Consider the following 15,328-nt stretch of genomic DNA (forward strand, 5'->3'; position numbering starts at 1 on the left):
TGGAAGACCTCAGAATCTTCATGGTATTTTCTTTGGTTCTGACTAGCAATGGCTAAGACAGGTTATCTCTCTGTGCTTATACAGAAATCCTTTAGGAATCTAGAATTCTTTTAGATTATCAATATGTTAGATATATAATAAATATTAGAAACATTTTATATTTTGTGTATTCTGAACTGTTTAAAAAGCACAAGTATTACCTGTTTCTAGAGGATTTGAAAAGATTTATCTGAAAAGAATGGAACTAGCTGGGCACAGTGGTGCATGCCTGTAATCCCAGCCACTCAGGAGGCTGAGGTGAGAGGATCACTTAAGCCCAGGAGTTTGAGACCAGGCTGGATGACAGAGCAAGACCCTTATCTCTAAAGGAATGGGACTGGCCAGAGCAATTAGACAAGAAAAATTTAAAAAGGGCATCAAAATTGAAGAGGAAAGACCGGGCACGGTGGCTCACACATGTAACACCAGCACTTTGGGAGGCCGAGACAGGTGGGTTACCTGAAGTCAGGAGTTCAAGACCAGCCTGGCCATCATGGTGAAACCCCATCTGTACTAAAAATACAAAGTTAGCCAGGCATGGTGGCGGGCGCCTGTAATCCCAGCTACTCCTGAGGCTGAGTCAGGAGAATCACTTGAATCCAGGAGGCAGAGGTTGCAGTAAACCGAGATGGCGCCACTGCACTCCAGCCTGGGTGACAGAGCGAGACTCCATCTCAAAAAAAGAAAAAAATGGAAAAGGAAGAAGTTAAATTATACTTGTTCACAGATGACATGATCTTATATTTAGAAAAACCTAAAGACCTCACCAAAAAAAAAAAAAAAAGAACTGATAAATGAATTTAGTAAAATTGCAAGATACAAAAAACAGTAACATTTATATACACCAAAAGAGAAAAATTTGGAAAAGAAATGCAATCCCATTTACAATAGCTGCAGATACCTGGGATCATTTTAACCAAAGAAGTGAAAGATCTATAGAAGGGCAACTATAAAGCATAAAAGAAGTTGAGGAGGACACACACACACAAAAGAGATTCCATGTTCATGGACTGGAAGAATTACCATTGTTAAAATGATAGCTGAATGCGATGGCTCACACCTGTAATCCCAGCACATTGGGAAGCCAAAGTGGGAGGGTCACTAGCAGCCTGGGCAACATAGTGAGACCCTGTCTCTATAGAAAATTTTTTAAAAATTAGATGTGGTGGTATACACGTGCAGTCCCAGCCACTTGAGGGGCTGAAGTGGGAGGATCGCTTGAGCCCAGTGAAGGTCAAGGCTACAGTGAACCATGATCATACAGTGAGCCATGATCACACCATTGCATTCTAGACAGGGTGACAGAATGAAGACCCCATCTCAAATAAAATGGCAATTCTACTCAATGCAATTTACCAATTCAATGCAAAACCTGTGAAAATACCAATGACATTCTTCACAGAAATAGAAAAAAAAATCCTAAAATTTATGTGGAACTGGAAAAGACCCCTAATAGACAAAACAATCCTGAGCAAAAAGAATAAAACTGAAGGCATTTCACTACCTGACTTCAAAATTTACTGCGAAGCTGTAGTAACCAAATTAGCATGGTACTGGCATAAAAATAGAGACATAGACCAATGGAACAGAATAGAGAACTCATGTAAATCCACCCAGCCAACTCATCTTTGACAAAGGTACCAAGAATATACAATGGGAAAAAGACAGTCTCTTCAATAAGTGTTACTGGGAAAACTGGATAACTATATGCAGAAGAAGTAAACTAAACTATCTCTCACCATACCAAAAAAAAGATCACATCAAAATTGATTAAAGACCTAAGTCTGGGCCGGGCATGGTGGCTCACACCTGTAATCCCAGCACTTTGGGATGCTGAGGCGGGCAGATCACGATGTCAGGAGTTCGAGACCAGCCTGGCCAGCATGGTGAAACCCCATCTCTACTGAAAATACAAAAAATTATCTGGGCATGATGGCGTACACCTGTAGTCCCAGCTACTCGGGAGGCTGAGGCAGGAGAATGGCGTGAACCCACAGGCCGTGGTTGCAGTGAGCCAAGATTGCACCATTGGACTCCAGCCTGGGCAACAGGGCGAGATTCCGTTTTAAAAGAAAAAAAAAAGACCTAAGTCTAATGTGAAACTGTTAGAAGAAACTGGAGACAGTTTCTTCTTCAGGACAGTGGTCAGGGCAAATATTTTTTTGTATAAGACCTCAACGGCACAGGCAACCAAAGCAAAAGTAGACAAGTGAGCTTACATCAAGCTAAGAAGTGGCACAGCAAAGGAAACAATCAACAAACTAAAGAGACAACCCACAGAATAGGAGAAAATATTTGCAAACTACCCATCTAACAAGGAGTTAGTGACCAGAATATACAAGGAGCTCAAACAAATAGAAAAAAAAAATCCGATTTAAAAATGGACAAAAGATCTGAATAGACAGTTCTCAAAAGAAGACATACAAATGGCCAACAGGTACATGAAGAAGTGCTCAACATCACTAATCGTTAGGTAAATGCAAATCAAAACTACAATGAGATGTCAGCTTACCACAGTTAAAATGGCTTTTATCAAAACAACAGGCAATAACGGATGCTAGTGAGGATGTGGAGAAAGGGGAACCCTTGTACACTGTTGGTGGGAATGTAAATTAGTACAGTCACTATGGAGAACAGTATGGAGTTTCTTCAAAAAACTAAAACTAGAACTACCATATGATCCAGCAATTCCACTACTGAGCGTATATCCAAAAGAAAGAAAATCAGTATACCAAAGAGGTATCTGCACTCTCATGTTTGTTGCAGCACTACTCACAATAGCTCAAATATGGAATCAAAGTGCTCATCAATGGATGAATAGGTAAAGAAAATGTGGATGTGGGCCAGACATGGTGGCTCACGCCTGTAATCCCAGCACTTTGGGAGGCCAGGGTGGGCAGATCACAAGGTCGGGAGATCGAGACCATCCTGGCTAACACGGTGAAACCCCGTCTCTACTAAAAATACAAAAAACAAAAACAAAACAAAACAAAAAAAACTAGCTGGGCGTTGTGGTGGGCGCCTGTAGTCCCATCTACTCAGGAGGCTGAGGCAGGAGAATGGCGTGAACCCAGGAGGCAGAGCTTGCAGTGAGCCGAGATGGTACCACTGCACTCCAGCCTGGGCAACAGAGTGAGACTCCATCTCAAAAAAAAAAAAGAAAAGAAAAGAAAAGGAAAAAAAATGTGTATGTGGTACATATACAAAATAGAATATTATTCAGCCATAAAAAATGAAATCCTGTCATTTGTAGCAACATGGAATTAAAGGTCATCATGCTAAATGAAATAAGTCAAGCACAGAAAGACAAATATCACATGCTCTTACTCATATGTGGAAACTAAAAAATTGGATCTCATGAAGATAGAGAGTAGATTTATGGTTACCAGAGGCCAGGAAAGGTATCAGGAGGAGAGGAGGAAGAGAAGTTGATCAACTGATACAAATATATGGTTTTATAGAAGAAATATGACCTAGTGTTTGATAGTTTACAGTAATCTTGTACATTTCAAAGTAGCTAGAAGAGAATAGCTTGGATGTTTCCAGTGTAAAGAAAAGACAAATATTTAAGGTGATGGATGTCCCAAGTACACCAATTTGAACTTTATAAATCACATGTACTCCAAATCTATGTATACCGATTATACATCAGTAAAATAATTTTTTTTTTTTTTTTGAGACGGAGTCTTGCTCTGTCACCCAGGCTGGAGTGCAGTGGCATGATCTCGGCTCACTGCAAGCTCCGCCTCCCGGGTTCACGCCATTCTCCTGCCTCAGCCTCCCTAGTAGCTGGGACTACAGGTGTCCGCCACCACGCCTGGCTAATTTTTTGTATTTTTAGTAGAGACAGGCTTTCACCGTGTTAGCCAGGATGGTCTCGATCTCCTGACCTCATAATCTGCCTGCCTCGGCCTCCCAAAGTGCTGGGATTACAGGCGTGAGCTACCGCGCCCGGCCAATAATTCATTTTTTAAGAAAGAATAAGAATGGTGTCACTTTAGGTTTTTTTTTTCGGTTTATTTTGGTTTGGTTTTTTTGAGACAGGGTCTCGCTCTGTCACCCAGGCTATGCAGTGGGATAATCACAACTCACTGCAGCCTTGACCTCCAGGCTCAAGTGATCCTCCTACCACAGCCTCCTTAGTAGCTGGAACTACAGGCACACTCTACCACACCCAGCTAATTTTAATGTTTTTTTTTTGGTGGAGATGGGGTTTTTGCCATGTTGCCCAGGCTGGTCTTGAACTCCTGAGCTCAAATGATCCTCTCGCCCCCAACCTCCCAAAGTGCTGGGATTACAGGTGTCAGCCACCACACCCAGCTTCACTTTAGGTAGTTGTTTGACAACTTTTCCATTTCTTCTATCTTACACATATTGAATTAATTTCAATTTTAACAAATTTTCCTAGGGAGTTTTTCATTAAGGTTTTCAAATTTATGGAGTTATTTGTAGCATTTTTGTTTTCTCTATAACTCAGGTTATGCTCCCTCTCTCATGGGCTTTCTCTTTTTCTTAATTAGGCTCACCACAGATTATTTTTGTCTTTTTAAAAGAATTTGTTCCTTCATTTATATACTATTATTTCCTTCCTTCCTCTCTTCTTTCCTTCCTGACAGGGTCTCCCTCTGTCACCCAGGCTGTAGTGCAGTGGTGCAGACACGGCACACTGCAGCTTCAGGATCCTGGGCTCAAGTGATCCTCCCCTGCAGCTGGGTCTACAGGTGCACACCTCCATGTCTGGCTGATGTTAAATTTTTTGTAGAGATGGCGTCTTCCTATATTGCCCAGGCTGTTCTCCAGCTCCTAGGCTCAAGCAATCCTCCTGCCTTGGCCTCCTAAATTGCTGGGATTACAGGCATGAGCCACCACACCCAGCGTATATATCAGTATTATTATTTTCTATTTCATTGACTTCTGCTTTTTAAAATTAATTCTTCCTAGTTTGTTATTTTTTTCATTAGATTATTTTTCCATATCCTTGAATTGAGTATTTTTATACCTTGTTTAATAACTAATATATCTTTATTGTACATCAAACCCATTATAAATATAAATTTCTAGAACCTATATTATGCCTTTTATTGCCTTTTTTTTAAAATTATTGCTAAAAAGGCAATGAGGGTTTATTGAGTCCCCAAACACCAGCTCTTTAAACCACTCCAACAACTGCTGTGAAGGTCGCTGTGCAGAGACCCTGGGTAGGGGAGGCTAGAGCTAGGTGAGATGTGACAGGTCACAGATGGCTCTCAGGCCACCTACCTTCAGCGCCTTTTGTTTCAGGTTCTATCCCGAAGCCCTGGGGCCTGTCTCTTGCCTCTTCTGAGACACCCTTGGGGGCCCTGGGAAAGGGAAGGCCAGTGGTGTGGTTTCCCTCTTTGAGCCTAGCAACGCCCAAATCCTTTTCCTCTACCTGGCTCCACTTGTCCCCAAATGCTATTCCCAAATTCTAAATAGCAAAATTCCTGGGTTTCCCCTTCCCATCTCCCATCCCCTTCCCTGGCTGGAATGTGGGACAAACTCTTCTACCAGAAGGACCAGGACGGTTGCTGCAGCTCAAAGGTGGGGATACTGGTGACATTGACTGGGATGGAAATGATGGCCCATGGCAGCCCATGCTGTTCCAGGGAGCGGCGGATCATGTAGCCTCTAGGCTGAGAAGAAAGAGGGCGGAGATGTCAGCTGTGCGCTGGGTACTGTCCTGGATCATTGCCACATAGAAGCTGTCATTGTTAACCGCATTGTCAGAGATGATCACGGCTGCCCGCCATGCTCTTGGACCATCCGAGTCTTGGAGAGGAGGGAGCAGCCCCCACTCTCCACCAGAGCTATCTGGTCCTGGATGAAGAAACCTGCTGAGTTCCCTGCAGGCCTCTGGAGGTTCAGCAGGGACAAGGCGAATCTGCTCATACCTTGTAAGTCCTTGGCAGGTGTGGCTGTGAAGATGTATCGAATGTCCCCAGGACTCAGCACTTGAAAGTACAAATAATCATGGATATGGAAGCCGTGGGAAGCCAGAGCACGAGACAACACCAGCCCGCGGCGACGGGGACCATCTCCAGGGCCCGGCCCGGCTCCGCATTTCCTCCGGCCGCCCAGCCCTGCGTCGCTCGCCGAACTTTAGCCTGACAGCTGCCTTGAATTCTTATTTGACTGGGCCTGGCACGGTGGCTCACGCCTATAATCCCAGCACTTTGGGAGGCCGAGGCGGGTAGATTACCTGAGGTCAGGAGTTCAAGACCAGCCTGGCCAACATGGTGAAACCCCGTATCTACTAAAAATACAAAAAAAATTAGCCGGGCATGGTGGCACACCCCTGTGATCCCAGCTACTCGGGAGGCTGAGGCAGGAGAATTGCTTGAGCCCGGGAGGCAGAGGTTGCAGTGAGTCGAGATCGTACCACTGCACTCCAGCCTGGCGACAGACCGAGACTCTGTCTCAAAAAAAAAAAAAGAAATCTTATTTGACTGATGATGTAGATGCTGTGCTGTGCCGTGTGCCACTGTGCCCTTCTTCAGCACTGAAGGTCTTATTTTTATCTCTAAAAACAACATAAATAATTACAATCTTAACATAATTACAGTACCATTATCACACCTAATAATAATTCTTTGGCAAAAACTAATGCCTAGCCCATATTCAGATTTCCCTATTTGTTTTCAAAAATGACTTTTTACAATCGATTTCTTCAAATCTAGATCCAAACAAGGTCCACACATCATACTTGGCTATTGTGTCTCTTAAATTTCATTCAATCCAGAGGAGTCCCTTTGCCTACTTCCCATTTTTTTCCATGCTATTGTCTTGACGAAGAAACCAGCTCAGTTTTGTAGAACGTGGCACACTCTAGATTTAAATCTGTTTTCTTCCTTTTTGTGCTGTTGAATTTGTTCCTCTGCTCTCCATATTTCATCCAATCGTGAAGGTAATTCTAAAGGCTTGATTAGATTCAGGTTTAACTGTTTTGGCTACTGAAAAGGTGGTGCTATGTACTTCTTATTGCTTTACATCAGAATCACAGACTATCTGGTCAGCCCTGTTTTAGTAATGCCGAGATTGGTCAGTGGTTTCAGGTGGTTACAGACCAATCTTGCCATTGACAGGTTCCGTATAAGTGTTTTTACCTGATATTTTTCATCCGTTGGTCATTGTTGTGTGGGTCTGTTGTTTCATTAGGACTTAAAATATAGTTATTTTTCTAACTTTATCATTCCCTCTACATTTATTAGCTGAAAGTTTTCTGTAAGATGGAACTTTTTCTAACTACAACTATTTGGTTACCTTGAAATATAGTGTGAAGCAAGCATGCAAAGGAGTCACTGACAAGATCAATGAGGAAATTTATTTTACTTTACTGCTGAATCTTCAGTGCCCAAACCAGTGCCTGGCCCCAGGGGGCCTTCATTAAAAAATTTTTGGCCAGGCATGGTGGCTCACACCTGGGAGGCCGAGGCGGGAGGATTGTCTGAGCTCAGGAGTTGGAGAACAGCTTGGGCAACATGGTGAGACCCCATCTCTACAAAATGGAAAAAAGGAAAATTAGCTGGGCATGGTGGTGCACACCTATGGCCCTGGCTACTTGGGAGGCTGAGGTGGGAGTTTTGCTTGAGCCCAGGAGTTGGAGACCAGCCTGGGCAATATAGTGAGACCCCATCTCTACAAAACATTTAAAATCAGCCAAGTGTGGAGGCACACACCTGTAGTCCAAGCCACTTGGGAGGCTGAGGCAGGAGAATTGCTTAAGCCCAGGAGTTCGAGGGTGCAGTGAGCTGTGATTATGCCACTTTATTTCAGCCTGAGCGACAGAGCAAGACTTTATCTCAGAAAAAAAGAAAAATATTGTTGAAGGCTTCTTTCCCTTTAATTACTAATTTTCAGAGTTAGGAGTTAGCGTTTCTCTCCTCTTTTTTCCTTGTGGGCTTTTAAATAAAACCTTTTATTTATAAACTTGTGGACTTTTATCTTTTTATTTATTTTGGTTTGCAGTCATTATTCTTTTTAGTGCTTATTGCTTATGTTGCCTCATCTTCGACTGGTGAGAGCTTGTTTTTTAATTTTTTTTTAAGGTATGAGGTCTCACTCTATTGCCCAGGCTGGGGTGCAGTGGCTATTCACAGGCATGATCATAGTGCACCACAGCCTCAAGTGATCCTCCTGTCTCAGCCTCCCAAGTAGCTGGGACTACAGGCATGTGCCACCACACCTGATTTAAATGTACTTTTGACTTATGATATTTTCAACTTATGATGGGTTTATTAGGATGTAACCCCACCATAAGTCAAGTAGCATTTGTAGTTATCTGGTATCTAGCCCTGGGAATGATTAGGACAGAGGAACATTGCCCTCTGGTATGGAAGAGCCAGGTAAAGGAAGTGGTTTAGAGTATGGGCTCTGGATTGGTTGGTTTGCATAGGAATGGCATGCTTACAGGGGAGTGGTTTGATATTTCTAGGAATTAGCTAGTCCTAAGAGGGGAAGTCTCTTAGGTCAAAGAGGCACCTGATGCTGGAACATCAAGAAGACAGCAAATAAGGAAATATAGTTAACACACATGGTGCCTGCCATTTCTGAGCCCATGATTTCCTGGCAGGGAAACAGGCAAGTCTCAGCTCAGGTGTAGCTGACCATACTTGCAGATGTTTAGAGGACTCATTTCAGGAGCTTCCTATTAACAGGTCACTGGCTCTTTTTTAAGCATGAGCATGTCAAGGCTACCAGGTGACTTACTGGAGAATTCAGTCTTGGCTTTTGTGCTTGGCTTGGGTTTCTAGGGTTCCCATGTAATCAGGAAAGCCCGCCAGCCCACTAATACTGTCGGATTAAGTACTACTCACACATAGCACCTGGTTGAGTCCCCTCTCATGGATCACACACACCACAAACCCAAATAAAAGCTTCAGCTTCCTTTTATGAAAGGAAAATAACTTGTTAGAATATGAAGCGAATGGTCTGAATGGTAAGTGATAGTGAGGGTTCTCTTATGGCCTATCGATTGTGACCTTTCTCTGCTGCTCCTTCACCAACTATGCTTTATTGTTGTCCTATCCCTTGAGCACAGGCTGAAAGACTGGCTATTAGTTATCTAACCTTATTCATCAGTCAGCCTACAAAACACCATTCTTAGTTGGCAGTTCCAAATAGATCTCTGTTTGTCCCTGATCTTATAGCTGCTATAGAGAAGGTATATCTTTGTCCACCTGCTACCAAATGTTAATCATTATTAAAGCTTGTGGTGGGTACCTGGAGATCTCTCATCTTTTGTGTGTGTTTGAAAATTCCATATTAAAAAGGTTTGAAAAATGAATAAAGTTTACATCCAGTAGGATGGCTACCACCAACAAAACAGAAAATAAGTGTTGGTGAGGATATGGTGAAACTGGAACACTCATGTTCTCTTAGTGGGAACGTAAAACGGTGCAGCCACTATAGAAAACAGTATGGCAGTCACTCGTATTAAAAATAGAATTACATATAATCCAGCATTTCAACTTCTGGGTGTATACACAAAAAAGTGAAAGCAAGGACTTAAACGTGTTCGCGGCAGCATTATTCACAATAGACAAAAGGTGGAAGCAACCCAAATGTTCATTGACAGATGAAATCGTTAATAAAATTTGGTATGTACATACAGTGGAATATTATGTTGTAGCATATATCAAAATGTCTTTCCTTTTAAAAGCTGAGGGCACTATCCTAAGTGAAATAAGTCAGTCACAAAAAGACAAATACTGTTTGATTCCACCTATATAAGGTTATGTGCAGTAGTCAAATTCAGAGAGACAGAAAGTAGAATGGTGGTTGCCAGGGGCTGGGGGAGGGGGTAATGGAGATTTTTTTTTTAATTCTTTTTTCAAAATTTACTTTTTACTTTTTTCTTTTGTTAAAAAAAATTTTACTCTTAACACCACTCAATGAGAGATTACTGTTTAATAGATACAGAGTTCCAGTTTTGGGGTTTTTTGTTTGTTTGTTTGTTTGTTTTAGATAGGGCCTTGCTTTGTCACCCAGGGAGAGTACAATGGCACGCTCAAAGCTCACTGCAGCCTTCAACTCCTGGGCTCAAGCGACCCTCCCACCTCAGCTTCCTGAGTAGCTGGGACTACAGACGTGTATCACTATACTCGGCTATTTTTATTTTATTTTATTTTATTTCATTTATTTATTTATTTATTTTTTGAGACGGAGTCTCGCTCTGTCGCCCAGGCTGGAGTGCAGTGGCATGATCTCGGCCCACTGCAAGCTCCGCCTTACGGGTTCAGGCCATTCTCCTGCCTCAGCCTCCTGAGTAGCTGGGACTACAGCTAATTTTTTTGTATTTTTAGTAGAGATGGGGTTTCACCGTGTTAGCCAGGATGGTCTCAATCTCCTGTCCTCGTGATCTGCCTGCCTCGGCCTCCCAAAGTGCTGGGATTACAGGCGTGAGCCACCGCGCCCGGCTATTTTATTTTTTTGAGATAGAGTCTCACTCTGTTGCCCAGGCTGTAGTGCAGTGGCACGATCTCGGCTCACTGCAACCTCCGCCTCCTAGGTTCAAACGATTCTCCTGCTGCAGCCTCCAGAGTAACCGAGACTACAGGCACGCGCCACCACGCCCAGCTAATTTTTTGTATTTTTAGTACAGATGGGGTTTCACCATGTTGGGCAGGCTGGTCTTGAACTCCTGAGCTCAGGCAATCTGCCCGCTGTGGCCTCCCAAAGTGCTGGGATTACAGGCGTGAGCCATCGTGCCTGGTCTATTTTTATTTTGTTTTTATAGAGACAACGTCTCACTATATTGCCCCAGCTGGTCTCAAACTCCTGGGCTGAAGCGATCCTCCTACTTCAGCCTCTCAAAGTGCTGAGATTACAGTTGTGAGCCACCGCACCTGATTCAGAGTTCCAGTTTTGCAAGATAAAAATAGTTCTGCAGGTGGATGGTGGTGATGGTTGTGCAACAATGTGAATGTGCTTAATACCACTGCACTGTACAGTTAACAGTTAAGACGGTTCATTTTATGTTATGTGTATTTTATCACAATTTTAAATAAAAGAATCAAGTTTAAGTACTCTATAAAGTTAAGCATAAACCTATACCATACCTCAATAATTTCACTCCTAGGTATTTACACAAAAAAATCAAAACATATGTCCACAAAAATGTTCATCGTTCAAGAATGTTCATAGCAGCTTTATTCATTATAACCCAAAACTGGGAACAAACCAAATGTCTGTCAACAGGAAATGGGTAAACAAAATAGGCTCTATCCATACAATAGAGTACTAAGCTGGAAGAAATGGCTGATACACAAAACAATATGGATAAATGTTAACAACATTATTCTGAGGAAAATAAACCAGACACAAAAGGAAATATACTGGTTTTATGAAGATCAACAGCAGAAGAATCTAAACAATGGTGATAGAATCAGAGCAGTGAGGGTTGGGAGTGGAGATGGGAAGGCAGGGAGGCCAAGGGTTGGGGGCATGGGGGCATGAACTGCTACTGACAGAAGGAACTTTCTGGGTCGATGTATTTTTTTTTTTTTTTTTTTTTTTGAGACAGAGTCTCTCTCTCTGTTGCCCAGGCTGGAGTGCAGTGGTGCTGTCTCGGCTCAATGCAACCTCTGCCTCCTAGGTTCAAGCAATTTTCCTGCCTCAACCTCCTGAGTCCTCAACCTCCTGAGTAGCTGGGACTACAGGCACGTGCCACCACGCCTGGCTAATTTTTTGTATTTTTAGTAGAGAGCCAGGATGGTCTCAATCTCCTGACCTCATGATCCACCTGCCTTGGCCTCCCAAAGTGCTAGGATTACAGGCATGAGCCACCGCGCCTGGCTGATGTAAGATTTATATCTTGATTGAGGTGTTGGTTCCACAGGTATATATATTTGCCAAAACTCATCAAACTGTATACTTAAGGTCTGTGAACTTAGTATATGTTCTTTATACCTCAACATAACTAGTATTTAAAAAAAGAGAAAGTCCTCTCCCTGCTCTCCCCTCTTCCCCTGGGGTCAATGAAGCAAGTATGAAAAAACTAATGTGGTTTTGATATTATTCTGTGTTCTGTGATGCATATCATTTATAAAACAACAGAAGTTCATTTCTTGTGAACAGGTTGCTAATAATAAACCAAGGGCAACAGGTCACTGCTGACTGGCCTAGCTCCCTTAGCCAGCATCACAGGTGACTAAGAGGGAAGTGAGAGATAGCAAGTGTAAGCTTCGTGCAGCATGACAGTATCACACGGGCAAGAGACAGTTCAGGAAGGTAGGGGCATAGCTCATGAGGAAGGTTGCTTGGTGAGCAGCAGGCCTCTGCATTATCTTTGGTATCAGTGAAGAGCTGGTTTCCTTGGCAACAGGGGCCTACTTAATGAATGGTACCTGCCAGGCAGCGGACATGAACATGTCCATAGAAAGTGTACAATAGTGAAAGAAGATCTCTTCACCAAATATTCCCTTTTAGTCTACATACTCAGATCTGTTGATGGTTTAAGAACAATCAGAGAATGCTGAAAGACATAATAAAAAGCTTCAGTGCCATTACCCACTTCTCTTATCCCCCATTCCTAGTAACAACCACTTGTAACCTTTTATCCTTCTCCTCCTCCCGCTGCTTCTCCACTCCTCTCACTCCTTCTCTTCTCCTCCTCCTCCCCACCGCCCGCGCTCCCTCCCTCCCTCCTTTCCTTCCTTCCTTTCTTCTTCATTTTTTTTTTTTTAATTTTTTTTGAGATAGTCTCACTCTGTTGGCTCACTGTAGCTTCCACCTTCTGGGCTCAACTGATTCTCCTGCCTCAGCCTCTGAAGTAACTGGGAATACAGGCATGCACCACCACACTCAGCTAATTTTTCTGTTTTTTGTAGCGATGAGGTCTCACTACGTCGCTTAGGCTGGTCTCAAACTCCAGGACTCAAATGATCTGCCTGCCTCTGCCTCCCAAAGTGCTGGGATTACAGGCATGAGCCACCATGCCCAACCTCCTTTTCTTTCATTAGTTATTTTGGTTTCATATATATTTCTGTATATTGCTAATTCTTAATTTATCAACTGTAGGCATTGTCTACTTATTGCTTATTATGATTAATAAGGATTTAACTAATTAATACCACCTCATTTCTCCTTTTCTTCTTTTTACCATGACTTTTGTTGTATCATTGGTTTTCTTTCCATTGGTTACTTTTATACATTTAGATTCTGTTCTTAAACTATTTGTTTTTAATTCTGTCAATTTTCACTAATGTCTCTTGACTTTTTTCCCCTACCCTTGCCTCCATCTCTTTTCCTACTTCTACCTTCTGGTTTCTGTGAGCTTCACTTTGATATTTACATTGTTGAGGTTGAAAATTTACATTCTGTTCAGAAATCATACCTGAACCCCCATCCTTTGTCTGTAGGTCGATGACACAAATTTAAAATTAATAAAAATATTAAATTGTTATGACATTATGTTTTCCTCTATAATTATGTCATCACCCTAGACCTCTCAAAGGACAATATTCCTAGAAAATTCTATGATGGGCCAGGCGCGGTGGCTCATGCCTGTAATCCCAGCACTTTGGGAGGCTGAGGTGGGCAGATCACTTGAGTTCGGGAGTTCAAGACCAGCCTGACCAACATGGTGAAACCCTGTCTCTACTAAAAAATACAAAAATTAGCCGAGTGTTGTGGTGGGCACCTGTAATCCCAGCTGCTTGGGAGGCTGAGGCATGAGAATCACTTGACCCCGGGAGGCAGAGGTTACAGTGAGCTGAGATCACCACTGCACTCCAGCCTGGGCGACAGAGTAAGACCCTGTCTCAAAAAAAAAAAAAAGAAAAAGAAAAAAAATAAGAAAAAGAAAATTGTATGATGGATTCTCTTTTCTTAAAGAACCACAGTTGCCGAAATTCATACCACATTAGTTTATTTCAAGTTTGGATCATAACTTTCCTGTCTTAGAATTTTTATAATTTTTCCCTCATTAGGAGAAGCAAAAGCCTTCTTCATGAAAGCACTGGTATCTATTAGTTCCTTATTCTAAAATTGTTCAGGGTCTATTCTAGAAGTCTTAAGAATATCTTTGTGTTGTATGAAAGGAGAGAAGGTTAGTACTCCCCTTGACAAGGATGGAAGAGGCCCTCAGGCCTGACAACACACATACGGTTAAGGCATTGCCACCTACTTCGTGGCATCTAACCATCGTTTTTTCACACAACGTGGCCTGTTGTGGGGTGGGGGGAAGGGGAAGGGATAGCATTAGGAGACATACCTAATGTAAATGAGGAGTTAATGGGTGCAGCACACCAACATGGCACATGTATGCATATGTAACAAACCTGCACGTTGTGAACATGTACCCTAGAACTTAAAGTATAATAAAAAATATATATACATATTTAAAAAGAAAGAATATCTTTCTGGAGCACATGGACCTCCTGTTTTAATTTGAATAGATTTCTTTCAGACCCCACTGCAAGCAGTCATCCTGGGGTTTCTTTTTATTAGATTAACAGGATTAGTACTATCATTTTCTGTTTTCTACATACTCCTCACACTTGGTTTCCTGGCCAACATATTCAATTATCTCCTTCAGATAGCATAAATAGCAGATAAACCCTGAATCCTTACAGGTGTAAGAATGGCTTTAGTTTGTTCTCAGTCTTTATAGCTAGCTTGTCTAAGTTTGGATTTCTAGGCAGAATTATTTTCCCACCCAACTCTGAAGGTGTGCTCCAATAATTAATTAAGGAACATTTAAGATTGTGAAATACAGCACATATATACAAAAAAACACAAATGTGTATCTTAATGAATTGTTATACAGTAAATATCTATATAACCACCATCCAGGCCATAAAACAAAATTTTGTCAAATCTTAGAAGTCTACATCAGAGTTTTCCACCTTTGGCCCACTGGTCTCTTTCCAATTCCAATGTTCCTCTTTCCTCTTAGAAATATCCACAATTACGAGACTCTGTCTCAAAAAAAAAAGAGGCCGGGCACGGTGGCTCACGCCTGTAATCCCAGCACTTTGGGAGGCCGAAGTGGGCGGATCACGAGGTCAGGAGATCGAGACCATCCTGGCCAACATGGTGAAACCCTGTCTCTACTAAAATCAAAAAGTCAGCTGGGCGTGGTGGTGCACACCTGTAATCCCAGCTACTAGGGAGGCTGAGGCAAGGTAATCGCTCGAACCCGGAGGCGGAGATTGCAGTGAGCCGAGATCATGCCACTGCACTCCAGCCTGGCAACAGAATGAGACTCTGTCTCAAAAAAAAAAAAAAAAAGAAATATCCACAATTCTGAATTTTATGGAAATAACTTTCT

General features: G+C 42.4%; 1 non-coding gene and 1 pseudogene across 1 annotated transcript; one reads left to right on the forward strand and one right to left on the reverse strand.

The window, feature by feature from the left end:
• Positions 1 to 5,547: 5,547 nt before the first annotated feature.
• Positions 5,548 to 6,092, reverse strand: LOC129033119 (protease-associated domain-containing protein 1-like; annotated as a pseudogene).
• A 7,990-nt stretch (positions 6,093 to 14,082) lies between these two features.
• On the forward strand, positions 14,083 to 14,208 carry LOC129034429 (U6atac minor spliceosomal RNA). Its single transcript, XR_008501906.1, has one exon. It is a non-coding gene; the product is annotated as a U6atac minor spliceosomal RNA (small nuclear RNA).
• Positions 14,209 to 15,328: the final 1,120 nt, after the last annotated feature.

The sequence above is a fragment of the Pongo pygmaeus genome, chromosome 2, assembly GCF_028885625.2.
Source record: "Pongo pygmaeus isolate AG05252 chromosome 2, NHGRI_mPonPyg2-v2.0_pri, whole genome shotgun sequence".
Classification (NCBI taxonomy): Eukaryota; Metazoa; Chordata; class Mammalia; order Primates; family Hominidae; genus Pongo; species Pongo pygmaeus.